Source organism: Aedes aegypti, chromosome 3, assembly GCF_002204515.2.
Source record: "Aedes aegypti strain LVP_AGWG chromosome 3, AaegL5.0 Primary Assembly, whole genome shotgun sequence".
Classification (NCBI taxonomy): domain Eukaryota; kingdom Metazoa; phylum Arthropoda; class Insecta; order Diptera; family Culicidae; genus Aedes; species Aedes aegypti.
The window spans coordinates 85,305,666-85,321,960 of record NC_035109.1 but is presented as its reverse complement, the minus strand read 5'-3'; positions in this window follow the sequence as shown (position 1 = coordinate 85,321,960).

Sequence of the window (16,295 nt, the reverse complement as noted above, 5' to 3'; positions counted from 1 at the left end):
GGATGTTATAGTGGAAAGAGTATTCCACTAAATAGCTCGAAGATTTATTATAATCTGAAGCAACCCCTAACTGAACTTCTGGAGGTATACGTGCGAAACTCAGAAGAATTTCTACATAGATAAAAATATAGAATTTTCAATGTAGCGTAAACAGAAGAGCATAGTAGAAGTAAATCAAATTCATCTATTGTTACAGCATAACGTTTAATTTTCGTCTAAACATTCTTGAATGTTACATGATCGTGTAAATTTAAAATGCATTCGATTGAAAAATGAGCTATTTGTCGTTGACATTTCGGTTAATTTTGATGCTCCAAACGCACATAAAAAACTAAAATTTACAACATATTTTTAGCTGTGTAGAGTAACTCTTAAGATAACTTCCTCCTCCCGAGCAGAGCTGAAGTCTGGACCATCAAATCGAGATATTGATATGATTGACATAAGATATAAAAGATCTGAAGATAATATCTGAATTTTATTTCTGGAACTTCTGAGTCATAGCAAAATTTGATGTTCGAAGATCTAATGAATAGCTTACTAATATTGATTAGTACTTTCAAAATCTACATATGATATGATAATGATATCCCAGGAGTAAATTTTAGGTTTTGACGTAGAAGTACGTCTTTCTTCTCTATACAGGAGTGAAATTGGAATTTCAAAACCAAGAGCGTTACGCTGGCATGAAATATTTTAAACGTTTATAACTTTTCGCTGGCTTAACGAAATTTCTTGATTAGCACCTCGATCGAAAGATAAGACATCAAAGCTTCATGTCGTTTACTCACTGAATCCCACATACCTGTCCAAATAGTTTAATAACTGTTTTAAAATAGAACGTTGATTTCAAGCAAATCTATAAATAGGGGTGGCTAGAGAAAATTTGACGTCATTTGCTTTTCACTCTCCGATTGGCCCGCACCTCAGCAGGCGACAGATCGGCTTGCTCTGACCGGGCGTGCTTCTCAGGCACAGACATCGATAGCGATCGACCCCCCCCGTTTATCTTGCTTCGCTCAAATCAAACTGTCGAGCGAGCGAGAGAAGATGCCGTCCGAAGCTACAGCCATCACCGCTGCCGCCGCCTAGAAGAAGAAGAGGAAGCAGTCCACAGGTGAATTTGCGGTCGAACTGTGAACACGGTCGGGCGAGTCATTCTCGCTTTGTGGTTCACCGCTTGTTTGCGTTCACCCAGCTATCGTCATCGCCGCCGCAAATTTCATCGGCCGAGGAGCTGTTGACCCGCGCTTCAAAATTTCGACTCGTGATGAAATCATCATTGGTGGTCAAGAAGCAATCCCGTTAGGAGCAAATACCAGAAGCCCCCTGAGTTTTGCTGGTCCGAGCAGTGTTATTTATCCGTAACAACATCGAAGCTAACAAAGCCATCGGTTCTTTTCAGAGCCATCAAATTTGTGGAAAAGAGTTAAAAGATAAATATTTCCGACTTTATTTATAACTTCTAATATTCGTAAATCAATTTCACGGCTTCATACAAAATTTCATTTGTCATGAATAATTTATGACTCAACCATTTGAGATTGTACTCGTGGACGCTGCTGCAGTGCCGTCGGGGTGAGTGCTCAACATTTCACAAATATTGTAAAATAGAGTGGCTTTTCCAACAGCGCCTTTTATGTTCCATATTTTATGGGAACAATTTGATTAGGAAAATTATCCCATGTAACAAAATTGCGACATATTCAGAATGCTTTTGAAAAGACATTCTCATTGAAAAATTGTAATAATTTTGGCACCCATGGATCAGAAATTTACCGTCATAATAAAGAAAACTATTCATTATCAATAGCTCGTATTGAATATTTAGGGAATGCCAATCATTCCAACAATTCATGTTCGACCAATTTCTCACGTATTAGTATTCTCCGCAATTTTCAAGTAATTCCAAGCCCAACACATTATTGGCACATACCCATTTCCCAGATTGGTCGATCAGAAAGCGAAGAGCACAAAAGGGAGGAGCATCATCTGCTATTCCAAGGTTATAAAACATGCTGCCTTCGTTGGATTCAGTTTCATTCCATTTCCGCTTTCGAGCTGGTAAGAGCTCCTCCGAACATGCTTAGCGAGAAGTACCTCGGGGCTAGAAGCCTGCTGAGCTGTTAATCCAGAATCTGGTTTGTGAAATCGCTCAAGATTTCAAGATTGAGCTACGTTTCCAGATTTCAACTAAATCCCTGTGATCCGCTACCCTGTTGCTGTTGTGCACCCATGAAATATTTAGCTGGTTTGTCGAATAAACTGAGAACTTATTCACATCTTCTTATTCTTCTTCTTCTTCTTCTTCTTGGTATTATCGTCCTCACTGGGACAGAGCCTGCTTCTCAGCTTAAAGCCTGTCCACGATCAATTTCGGACACGGATGGCGGGTGTACCACAGAAAGTTCGAGAATTTTACAGAAAGAAGGATTAACATCCTTGTCAACTGTTTATTTTGTAGATATAACTCTTTTATTCTGAAATAAACAATTGTTTTTGTTGAATTATGAGTAACTTTTTTTTTGCTGCCATTATTTGGGTGTCCGAAATTTAACGTGGACAGGCTTTAGTGTTTTTATGAGCACTTCCACAGTTATTAACTGAGAGCTTTCTTTACCAAAGTTTCCATTTTTGCATTCGTATATCGTGTGGCAGGTACGATTATACTCTATGCCCAGGGAAGTCAAGAAAATTTCCATTACGAAAAGATCCTGGATCGACCGGGAATCGAACCCAGACACCTTCAGCATGGCTTTGCTTTGTAGCCGTGGACTCTAACCACTCGGCTAAGGAAGGCCCCAATTTATTCACATGCATTTGCAACTTTTTCGATTTTCCATACAAAATATTTTCGAATGAAACTTTCACAGAACATCAGATGTAACTTGAGTTTTAACATATATTTTTGAATATTTTTTCCAATCACAAGTTTATAAGTAATAACGGTTTGACTAAACTGTAATTTTCGACGAAAAATTCAAAACTTTTTATCTTAAAATCTGACCTTACACAAAAACTGCCTTCAGCAAACTTATTCATCTCGTCAAAATCTACAACTTTGCTGAAGATACCATGAAGCTATTCCTTCAATATGTTTAGTTATGTCAATTATAAAAAATCGTCAAAAAATTCACTTTAGTCAAACCGTTACTGCTTTTCAACGTGTGATTGGAAAAATCACTCAAAAATATATGTTAATATTTAAGTTATGTCTGATATTCTGTGAAAATTTCATTCAAATCGGTCCATCAATAACTGAGATATAGTTGATCATTTTGCATGAAAAATCAAAAGAGTTTCAATTTTTTGACGTTGGATAACGTCTTTCGGCAACATATGGGGGTACAATTCAGAAAAACGAAAAATTGAGCATGTAACGAAAAATGGTCAGGTTTTGAACGCTAATAACTCAGTCATTTATCGATAGATTTTCAATATTTATCCATGAATCGATTGGAAATTTATCTACGCGTCGATTTAAATTGAAGACACTATTGATTATTCGCAACAAACTATTGAAAAATCGTAAAACGTTGACCCCTTTCTTATCTAACCAATCACGTCCAAGCACATTTTTGGATTCCGCTTTCCACTATAAAAGCGCACCGGTCCTGCTTCTTCCCTCAGTCTTCTTTTTGCGGTCGGACTGTGAACACGATCGGGCGAGTCATTCTCGCTTTGCGTTTGCACCCGCGTCTCAGTCCAATTTGTGTCGTCGGAGGAGGAAGACGCAAGATTGATTTGCGGTGGCGATGACGATGGCTTAGAGAAGCGCCCAAGCCATGGTCATCGCTGCCGAAAATTTATCCGCGCTTGCAGATTTCGACTCGTAATAAATTCAGTTTCGGTGGTCAAGAAGCAAGCCCGCTAGGAACGAAATACCGCAGGCCCTCTGAGTTGCTGATCCGAGGAGCTGCTGCTAATCGAGCGTCGGATTGGTGAAATCGCACAAGATGTCAAGAATGAGCTTCGTTTCCAGATTCCGACTTATGCGTGGTGATCCACAACCCGCTGGTCTTGTGCGCCATCCACGTCACGAAACATTTAGCTGGTTCGTCGTATAAGCAAATCACTTTTCAGGGCCATCAAAAGTGTTGAAAAGACTTAAAAGAATAATATTTCCGACCTTATTACATCTTATATTTCTCAATCAATCTCACAGCTTCATACAAAATGTAATTTGTCATGAATAATTGATGGCACGACAATTTGATACTGTATTCGCGGACGTAGCTGCAGTGCCGTCGGGGAGAGTGTTCAACGTTTCACAACGGTTGTAAAATAGAGTGGCATTTCCAACAGCTTCTTAGACTTACTATATATCGTCCCCTTAATGCTACAACTAGATAACTCGAAAATCAAAATTTTGAGATGTGCAACTTTGAAAATATGCACGTTGTACAAGGTGATGGCTAATCGCAGAGAATTTGATTGGAAAGTAAATATCAACTTATGTATTTTTAATCACACACTTATGAGCTGTGGATATTTTGCAGATCTAATTGATAATAATGTTTTGACATATTGAAGTCAAAAATTTCAAATATCAAGTTATCTAGTTGTAGCATCAAGGGGACGATATTATGATAACATATGTAACAAAATTGCGACACATTTAGAATGCTTCTGAAAAGAAATTCTCATCGAACACTTTTCATCATTTTGGCATCCATGGATCAGAAATTTTCCTTCATACTAAAGATAACTATTGATTATCAATAGCTAACCATTGAATATTAGAAATCTTTCTACAAATCGACTCCAGTAATTAAAATTATTGATTTTCATGAATAAACTTTTGAAAAATTGATACATATCAAGGCATATCTTATTTTCTATAGAAAAGCACATTTTTCTTGTGTATTCCTAGCACAGACATCATTGCTCGATATCTTAGCCACTTTCGTCATGCAAAGGGAAACGCCCCTTTCGGCCTTCTTCTTACTCCTCTTTATTCTATCGTGTTCAGTCGAAGCCAACCAAGCTTCAATGAGCCCCGCGCACATCAGTCAATCGTCGACCAGCAATTGGAGAAGAACTCCTATCGGAATAAATTTTACACATTCGTCGCTGCCGCTGCTTCTGCCTTTGTTTATTCCCAACCCAAGCTAAATGCTGCAGGTTCCGTGAAATCGCTCATCATGGCCATGGGCATCCAGCTAGACCATCAAATTCGTAGAGCACGCGTCTAGAAACCTTGAAAATTGCCGTCGAAGGAGTGAGAAAACCAACGAAAACAAGGAAGCACAAAATTACCGACCGCATTTCGATTTAATCGTCTTCGGTAATCTTTTGGTGTGTTTCTGTATAACAATAGATTGACAACCCAGTTCGTTCGACGGTGACTAGCCCCAACCGTCCTTTTCAGGACGACCATTTCATTTTGAAAGAGTTGTGAGAATTTTCCACCGTGAAGAGCGACATTACTGGTGATTGGATGTGATTGATTCAGATTTTTTGGGAACCTAGATAAAACTTTGTTTGCCATTTATCTCCGTTGAAAACTTTTCATTCGAAATTACAATTGATAACTAAATAAATTAATTAATCAATTCTGGCCCTGCAAAGGGTTGTTGTTTGAAATTGTGCTTCAATGCCATTTAAGCGCGTTTGCCACAGATACGACGAGCCAGCTGGATGTACTTCGGCATGATGGAGACACGCTTGGCGTGGATCGCGTACAGGTTGGTATCCTCAAACAAACTGACTAGTTAGGCCACGCTCGCTTCCTGCAGGGCCATGACGGTCATGCTCTGGAATCGCAGATCGGTCTTAAGGTGACACGGGAGACCGTGTTATTTTCAACACTCAATATCCATAATAGATCAGAATTGACATGCAACAAATACTTTGAAAATTGATTAGATTTTTAGATTTCTAGGTAAATCTTTCATAAGTTCGTGACGGTCCTAAATCAGGAAATAGAAGAAGCTAACGTTATCCAACGTCAACTTGGCGGTCGTATCTCGGAAACAACCTCTTACTTTTTTGACGTTGGATAACGTCTTACGGCAACATATGGGGGTACAATTCAGAAAAACGAAAAATTGAGCATGTAACGAAAAATGGTCAGGTTTTGACCGCTAATAACTCAGTCATTTATCGATAGATTTTCAATATTTATCCATGAATCGATTGGAAATTTATCTACGCGTAGATCCAAATGGAGGACACTATTGATTATAAGCAACAAACTATTGAAATATCGTAAAACGTTGACCCCTTTCTTATCCAACCAATCACGTTCAAGCACATTTTTCGGTTCCGCTTCCCACTATAAAAGCGCACCGCACCCTGCTTCTTCCCTCATTCTTCTTTTTGCCGTCAGACTGTGAACACGGTCGGCGAGCAAATTTCGAGAGTCATTCGCGTCCTCAGTTCAGTTTTCAATAGGACGCGAATACAACACGCATTAGAACCGAAGAACCACGCATTTCGGAGCCGCAGCAACTGAAGCCGCTCATTTGAGTGCACCAGCCAGCATAATCGTTTTCGGCCAGAAATCGTCGCTACCAGCCAGTGCTCCGCTGTCATTGCCATGCGGGAGGCTAGCGCGATCATTCTGGTTCATTAGATCGAGCGGCACAGCCGTCACCGTCCGTGTAATATTCCCTAATTTGTACGAGATGGCTGAAGAAAATCGACCAAAGCCGCTTGTTGAAGCGCACATCGTCATCCGCACCGCAAATCTCATCGGGCGATGCAGATTGAAACCAGTGCGCCGTCAAAATGTGTCCGTGTTACGCAAATTCAACAATTCAATCGGCCCTTTTCAGAGCCAACAAATGTGTTTTAAAGGGTTATTTGTATAATATTCCCTAATGTGTTTACCACATACTTGCTATAATCTCTTAATTCATCTCATAGCATCATACAATAATTGATTAATTACGAATAATTGACAATACGGCAATTTGGAGCTGTTTCCGAGGACGCAGCGTAGTTAACGTCATGCAATCGGGTCTTGTACACAGCCCCTTATGATTTTTGTATAGAAATAAAAATAAATTAAAATATAAATTGTATGGCGCGTGAGAAATCTGATACCCCCTCCCCCCATGAACCTTTATGTCAGGGGTTCCCAAACTTTTTGTAATCACGGCGCCCTTTGACATTTTTTATCAGAAGCGCGGCGCACTATTATCATTTTATACAAAAATATGAATATTTTCGACAAAGTTTCTGCCAGACTTTTCATGCTAGAATAAAATCTACTTTTGCAAAAAGTACGTTCTTTGATAATTCAATAAAATCATTGATATGAAAAACAATTGCACATTTTTTTTACAAAAATAGGAATCTGCAAAAAATGTTAAATTATATTTTGAACTATCACAGTTTCTGGTGTTTCTGGATCCTGTAGTGAACTTTAAATTCTTGCTAAATTTGCGCCGCTTGTATTGTAAAAGCATAAAAATAGAAAAAACGACAAATTTTGATCGAAGCAGGATTTAAAAAAATCGTCAAAGGATTCCTTTCAATTCGAGGCTATAAAAATGTCTTTACATTTGCGAAAGATTTCAACATGGTTAACATTTTTGCATCAGAATAAGAAATAAGATAAGTTGAATTGTTTCTCCCATTGTTGTGAAACCCCCTTCTCGATATAACTAAGCGACTTTAATTTTGATAAGGAGAATAAAAATTATGGCATTTTCCAGGTTAGTTTACTTTTTGACATATGATCGCAGAAATGAGCCAGCCTAGGGCTGCAATTCTCTTAAACAATTAATAACATAAGTTCTTCCGTTTCTATGAAAATGTGTAGTATAACACAGGTAAACAGAGGAAGAGCAAGCAAGCAAGATGAAAAAATCATAGTGGAGCTTTTAACAACACAATGTTACTCCATCCAGCCTGAAGATCTATTTGTTACTGAGATCCCAACCAGCAAGGTTGTGACTATAGCGTAATAACAATTTGATATCATTTATAGAGGATGTTATTTCAGAACTTCATCAATATATAAACTCTGAGAAAGTTCTAACTAATCCTACAGAAAACTCTATTACAGTAGACGTTCGGTCGGTGCAAACGGTTTAACTGCAATGCTTTTTAACTGCAAGTCCGGTAACTGCAACAATTCTCCAGTTATCGCACCACCAAACGTCAAAATGGTGCGCCATGTTAGCCCCTGTTAGCCCAAATGAACAGTCAAATGAATTTCACGTTCATTTTACGTCAGTTGATGGGTTGTTGACGTTTGTCAGTCGTTGCAGTTATCGAATTTCGTTCGCTAAGTGAAACGTAAACATGTTGCAGTTACCGAACGTCTACTGTATATACCTTTACAATGTTTGTCAACATAAATTAGGAACATGGAATTTGAAAAACTTTGAATATAGATATTAATTTTTTTTTGAACTGGTGAGCGATATCTCAAAGCTATCTTAATGTTTTCACTCCCAAAAAGTTGCATTCAACTTCTGTGGCGAGCAGCTTAATTGTCTTCTTTGTTCGATTTTCGTATTCAACTTTCGTCTGATGCTTTCGATCAATGTAATACAATTAGGGGGACATGGGGCAAGAAGGACACCCGGGGCAAGAGTGCCACCTCAAATTTCACGTAGTTCCAATCAATTTTTTGATGTTTAACGCAGGATAAGTATAAATAGAGTACTAATTGAGGGTTGTGTAAATATTACAGTTAAAAATGTTAAGTATAAAAAACTAGAAAAATGTCTTTAACTCTCCAACGCAAAATTTGCAAAATATTATAAGAATGTTAGACTGGAAAACAAGGTTTGACTCCCAATAAATACAAAACATATTGGTTTTTCCGCACAGTATTGATGATTTTCAATTGTTTAATATAGCTGTGAGGAATGTTTTTCGAAAAAGTCCCTTTGACATTAAATTTTACATATATTATAACAGTATGTCTTATGGGGCAAGAGGGACACCGCGATTTTCTCATATAAAATCAAATGAACTTTTATTTTTCTTGTTTAATATTGCATTCAATCAATGTTTCCTACTAAATAAAATCAAAATAAACCTTCTTGGACATTCAAAATGGTTTCTGAAAATTTTTACTATTATTGTTACAGCCAAATAAGATGAAAACTAAATTAATTTCGTAAAATTACTTTTTAACTATAAGTCAACTTTTATCCCTCAGTTTTTATCTTTACTTACTCTACAATTTCTCATTTACGCGAGGAAATAATAATATACAAAATTTGTGGCATTTTGCTCTGGTGGTCTTCTTGCCCCATACGAGTGGCACTCTTGCCCCGTGCCTCGTTTAGAAACCTCATAAGAAGGGACATTTTCAAAAATCTCAAATCATCATGTGTTTCTTATATTTTTGAAATCTATCGATAACATCATTTAGAACAAGAGCTGAGCTTGCCCCTACAATGGAATAATCTTCAAAAATTGTGCTAATCAACCATGATTTGAACCTATATATCTTAAGGTGTCCTTCTTGCCCCCAGCCCCCCTATAACATAAGTTGAGAAGGTTTGCCAGGCCTTACTTTTAATCGGCCCATGGCGCCCCTGAAAAAGATTTAAGGCGCCCCAGGGCGCCGCGGCGCACAGTTTGGGAAGCATTGCTTTATGTAATAAATGGATGGCGCCTAAGGATATTATTTCCATCTATTAAATGTAAGGACTAAAGAATATGATTATCTCTGGGATTATTCATAAGGAACGGTCGCATTTCCCAAGTGATCCATTTCATTCATAATTTTCTTGTCAATTATCGCAGTCATGATCATTGATTAGTTGCGAGTTTGGTGATGCATTCCCTATTACGGACATCATTTTCATACTACAAACAGATCACCCAAAACTCTTTCTCTGTTTATTTGGAGAACAAAAGTTACCGCCCATGCTTCTTCTTCCATCGACCGGTTCTATCGGTGTTGAAGTGTTAACCGAACCAACCAAATAATAACACTCAATATCCATAATAGATCAGAATTGACATGCAACAAATAATTTGAAAATTGATTAGATTTTTAGATTTCTAGGTAAATCTTTCATAAGTTCGTGACGGTCCTAAATCAGGAAACAGAAGAAGCTAACGTTATCCAACGTCAACTTGGCGGTCGTATCTCGGAAACAACCTCTTACTTTTTCTCAGCGAAGAATCACACCATCAACGAAAATAGCGCGAAAGCAATAACCAATCGCGTGCGAGTAGCGAACGGAGTGATGAAACAACCAAGCGAGAACCCCACCACTCGCCATCGGTAAACGGAGCTCGAGCAAATAAAACCACTGGTTGTTCTGCTCCCAGCTCATTCACAAATCGAACGGCATAACGAACGGATCAAGCAACGGAGCAGCAAAGAAGAGCGCGTGAAACTAACGCCAGCGAAATATACACCATCTGCCTCTCCTTACCATTCATATTCTTGTACTTGATGAATTCAATGAAATGGTTTGGTTTGGCGATGGAGCAAAGAGTTATTTAGGATGATTTTACTTAACAAAGGGTTGTTGATAAATATTCCAATCAATAAGAGTTGTTTTGAAAAAGTTCACTTTTAGCAGAATTTTCCTCGGAAAATTTCTGCTTTATCAAAGAGTTGATAATGAAATTCCTGCAGCAAAGGGTCGAGTTTCTCCCCACGAATATTTCCAGCCAGGACCAGTCATGGCCCCCGCTTCCAAAATTCTCGAGTACGGAAATTGGAAAATGTATTAAAATTGCGACAGATAGTTGCTCATTACAATTGGTCAGGAAACAGTTTATTGAACAGTATTTAAAATCTGTCGCAATTTTAATACATTTTCCAATTTCCATACTCGAGAATTTAGGAAGTGTTCCTCCATTATATGATAAATCAACGATGCTGTTAGAAATACCATACAATGCTGAGTAGTATGATGTTATTACTGTCCGACGGCGCTGCAGCGGTAAATTCTCAAACTCATCTAATTATGTGGGGTAAATTATGTGAACCAAATTTTAGTATACCGCGATATTTACATCATTATAGATAAATCAGTAAATATCATCCAATAAACCCTTTTATGAATGTATGTTGGCCCTGAAAAGGGCCGATTGAGCTTGGATTCTGCGACCACGAGTCGAAATCTAGAAGCGCGGATCGGTCAACCTAGAAATCTTGAGCGATTTCACAAACCAGATGCTGGATTGGCAGCTTGAAGATTAACAGCTCAGCAGATTTCTAGCAGCGAGGTACTTTTCGCTGAGCAAGTTCGGAGGAGCTCGTACCAGCTCGAAAGCGGAATTGGAATGAAACTGAATCCAACGAAGGAAGCATGTTTTATAACCTCAGAATAGCAGATGATGCTCCTCCCTTTTGTGCTCTTCGCTTTCTGATCGACCAATCTGGGGAATGGGTATGTGCCAATAATGTGTTGGGCTTGGAATTACTTGAAAATTGCGGAGAATGCTAATGCGTGACAAATTGGTCGAACATGAATTGCTGGAATGATTGACATTAAGTAAATATTCAATACGAGCTATTGATAATCAATAGTTTTCTTTATTATGACGGTAAATTTCTGATCCATGGGTGCCAAAATTATTACAATTGTTCAATGAGAATGTCTTTTCAAAAGCATTCTTAATATGTCGCAATTTTGTTACATGTGATAATTTTGCAAATCAAAGTGTTCCCATAAAACATGGAACATCAAAGACGCTGTTGGAAAAGCCACTCTATTTTACAATTGTTGTGGAATGTTGAGCACTCACCCCGACGGCACTGCAGCAGCGTCCGCGATTACAGTCTCAAAATGTTTAGTCATAAATTATTCATGACAAATGAAATTTTGTATGAAGCTGTGAAATTGATTTAGGAATATAAGAAGTCATATATAAAGTCGGAAATATTTCTCTTTTAACTCTTTTCCACTAATTTGATGGCCCTGAAAAGGGCCGATGGCTTTGTTAGCTTTGATGCTTTTCAGATAAATAACACTGCGGGATGTTATCAGTTGATTGCCATGGTCAAACGGGGAATCCTCAACTCAAATGTATAAATTTGAGCAAGTTATTTGCTTATACGACGAACCGAAAGTTTCGTGGCGTGGATGGCGCACAACAGTAACAGGTAGTGGATCACCGGGCTTAAGTCGAAATCTGATGATGGCGGCGATGACGATGGCTGGGTGAACGCAAACAAGCGGTGAAGCACAAAGCGAGAATGACTTGCCCGACCGTGTTCACAGTTCGACCGCAAATTTTCCTGTGGACTGCTTCCTCTTCTTCTTCTTCTTCTTCTTCTTGGCGGCGGCAGCGGTGATGACTTTGGCTTCGGACGGCATCACAAACGGGGCGTCCTTTGCTATCGATGTCTGTGCCTGAGAAGCACGCCCGGTCAGAGCCAGACGATCTATTGCCTGCTGAGATGCGATCCAAGCGGAGAATGGAAAGCAAATGACGTCAAATTTTCTCTAGCACCCCTATTTATAAATTTGCTTGAAATCAACGTTCTATTTTAAAACAGTAATTAAACTATTTGGACAGGTATGTGGGATTCAGTGAGTAAACGACATGACCCTTTGATGTCTTGTCTGTCAATTGAGGTGCCATTCAAGGAATTTCGTTAAACCAGCAAACAGTTATAAGAGTTCAAAATATTTCATGCCAACGTAAGGCTCTTGGTTTTGAAATTCAAATTTCACTCCTGTATAGAGAATGTTTATGTTACTTTCAAACTGTGCGGCATAATCTGCGTTTGAATTTACGCATCCAGTTCCCGATGGTTAGTGCCTGTGCTTTTACTGTTCATAAGTCGCAAGGGGGAACTTTCCCCGAGGTCGTATACGACTATGACAAAAGCCAGGATCAGCAATTGGTATATGTTGGTTTGTCGCTGGTTACTTCACTGCAAGGACTATTTTTGACAAACTCTTCCAATTTTTTTAAGTTCCATCACGCCAAAAGCAGCAATTCTCCCAAGAGGGTTGACTTGAGGAATGAGCTGCAGCGCTTAGGCAATCATCGATTAGTAACGCTTTGAGACGAACTGCGTGAAATACTGGATCATAGCGGCCAAGCCTGCATATTGATGAGTAGGTGTCAATGTACAGAGCCTAAATGCTCATGCAATGGATATTGCTACAGCCCAAAGCACTGGACCGATTCTATCGATTCTAACGATCGAAGCACCCGAGCTATCAAACATCTAATCTACTGGAGGAGTTTGGCGAACTACAGCTGGAGCCAGATCACCCAACCAAGCAACACAAGGAAGCAACGACCAAACAAACAAATTCAATCATCTGGCATTATTCCTGGAACACCAAACACTGGTTCTCGGAACCACAGAACGACAAATGGTTCTTTTCAGGACTACCAAAATGAGTCCAAAAGAGTTAACTTTTGAAAACTTCATCCGATCAATAACAACACAAAACTAGTACACTTACAAATTCATACGCATGACAAATTATAAATCATCGTAGTTCTACGTCAACCCCGCGGTAATGTAATAGACATTACCCACCCCAAATTTTTTTTTCAAGTGCTTCCTAATTTGTCCGTTCTTGTAAGCTATTGTTTGTGAAAGCTATTAGTGTTGACATGTTCATTTGTTGAATGTTTTAAAACGTGTACTATTAGATTTTAAGTTTTATCATTGGGGCTTTACTTAGCCCGTTGACTAATGATAATAAATAGTTTTGAATAGTTTTGTGAGTGAGAGCCCATCTACTTACATCTATTCCAACATCGCTTGTTGGAAAACAGCGGTTTTTTTTGCGATATGAGCTGTACGTAACGTTTCAAGGTAATAATGTACGGAAAGCTGATTCAACAATAATATAATTGAAATATTCATGTGATGGAAGACAGAAACAAAAACAAAAGCGATTGGGCAAACCATACTGTCAATTTAGAAGCACCGATAATATGCTTGTAACAATCGTATCCAGGCATGTTATAACAACTATCGGAAAAGTTATGTCAATCGTGCAAGAATTTTCTGCGTGTTAATGCTAAACATCGGTCATGGCCATACTTGTTCTAGAAACCCATCTACGATTGATTTGATCTTAACCGACTCTAGTCACCTTTGTAGCCAACTTGTTACTCATGATGATTTTGATTCTGATTATGTCCCTGTTATATTTAAAATTTCCCATGAAGCGATTCTCAATCCTATCAGCTCCACTTTTAATTATTTTCGAGTCGGCTGGAATAAATATGAAACATATATTGACTCTAATCTTGATGTTAACATTTGTTTACAAACAAAACTTGATATTGACAATGGTCTTGGAACATTAAAAAATTTCATTGTTGAAGCCAGATGCAATGCAATTAAAAAATGTGAAATAAAATTAGAATCCTTGATTATAGACAACCATCTTAAACTCTTGATCCGCCTTAAAAACGTGAGGAGAAGGCAATTTCAACGCACTCGCGATCCTGGTAGAAAAAATCTATGGAAGAAATGCAGAAAGAAATTAAAAAAACGATTTTCACAATTAAGAAACAAAAAATTTTGAAAATAAAATTTCTCAATTGGACCCTGGCTCTAATCCCTTTTGGAAATTCTGTTTTTTGTGTGATTGCGGTGTGATATTGCAACATGATTCAGGTATGTTTTATGATTATTTAATAAAATCTGTGTAAATAATATCGTAAATAACGAGTCTTAATCAAAAATGTATTACGCGGAATAAAGCTGCAAAATTTTAAAATTCCCTGATTCTGCTCACTGTTGTTTTCAGAATGACAAAGAGGAAAAATATGCAGTATTCGCCAACTGAGCTGACTACTGCTCTGGAGAGTATCCGCGGGGTAGTCAGATTCGGAACGTATCGCGTTCCAATGGTATACCGGAAAGCACACTCAGAGGGAAGCTCAAAGAACGATATCACCATCAAAAGCCAGGTGCCCCACTGCTCATCCTTGCATCCTGCTATCCACGTCGAAAGTTATGCGATTAATTGGGTCCTGGAAGAAGCCAGAAGAGGTTTTCCTGTAAGCTCCGGAAAGTTAATTGCTTGTATGGCCCATTATATCAAGGAAAAAATATTGGTGACTAAATTTAAGAACGGTACCCCGGGAAAAAAATGCTTGCAACATTTCCTTCGGCGTCAAGCGAAGCATCGAGCGATAGTAACCGAGAACAGATCAGAGACTGGCTTGCCGAAATTAAAAGTTTCGTAAGAGCAGATAGGTACCTAAACATGAGCAAATCCTCAAAGATCAGTCTATGGTATTTTATATGGATGAGACGGCGGTACGCACTGTACCCACCAAAGAAGTGGTGTTGGCTGGAACCGGAACACGCCATCTACATGTTCGAGTTGGAAACGCGGACAAAGAGTCACTAGCACTCACTATGATACTGTTCACATACAAGCAACGTATTCCTGGAGAAATCTATAGAAAACTGCTGGTAGAACTGATACCGGATGGATGAATCAAGATACATTTTACTTGTATCTTCGCGATGTCTTTCCATGGCTCTTGGAAAAGAAGATTGTCTTACCAGTCATCATTTTTGTAGATGGACATAAAAGCAATGTGTCACATCTATCAACCAAATTCTGCAAGAAATCGGGTATAATATTGTTATGCTTGTCGCCCAATACCAGCCAAATAACACAACCTCTAGATGTCTCATTTTTTCGACCATTGTTATTTTGGAATCATCTGTTGACTGAATGAAGGATCAATAATGCCGGTAAAGTTCTGCCAAGGTGTGAAATCACTCCGCTATAACGAAAGGCCATCGATAAAATGAGCAATTTGTCACCGACTCTAACAAATGGTTTCCGACGAGCTGTCCTATACCCCTTCGATGTGGATGCAGTAGATTATCACATCTGGGACATCAAGTATGGCCCAGAATTTGACTCACGACTTTAAGCATGCAGAAGGCAATCGACAAAAATTTTAGGAGAAATTGGAATCGTACACAACAAATGGACAATTAGAGACATTTCGAGCAAATTTAATTGCAGAGAGATGGACGGGGTCCTAGTGAAGATCGCAATTTATTGTTGGTGTGGAAGAAAGTTGCTACTAGGGATAGAGCCGAGGATGAAACAGCAGTTAGGGTTACCATATTTGATCTCATCAGGAAGAGTACATTTTATAAACTCTGTAACAGAGTACTAAAGAGTACATTCAGCCAAAATTGGAAACGCACTTTTTACTTATGTGTTCGTTTTAATTTTCTAGATTTGACCATTTTTATTTTGCTTTTTTTTTTTATTTGAAGTTGTTTATCGCATTAATTGACTAATGGAACACTAATTTAGAAAAATAAATAGATTTGTGCTTATTATTTTATATCTAAATAAAGCAATCAATTGTCAGATGTATAATCAAAGACAAATTTCCTACAC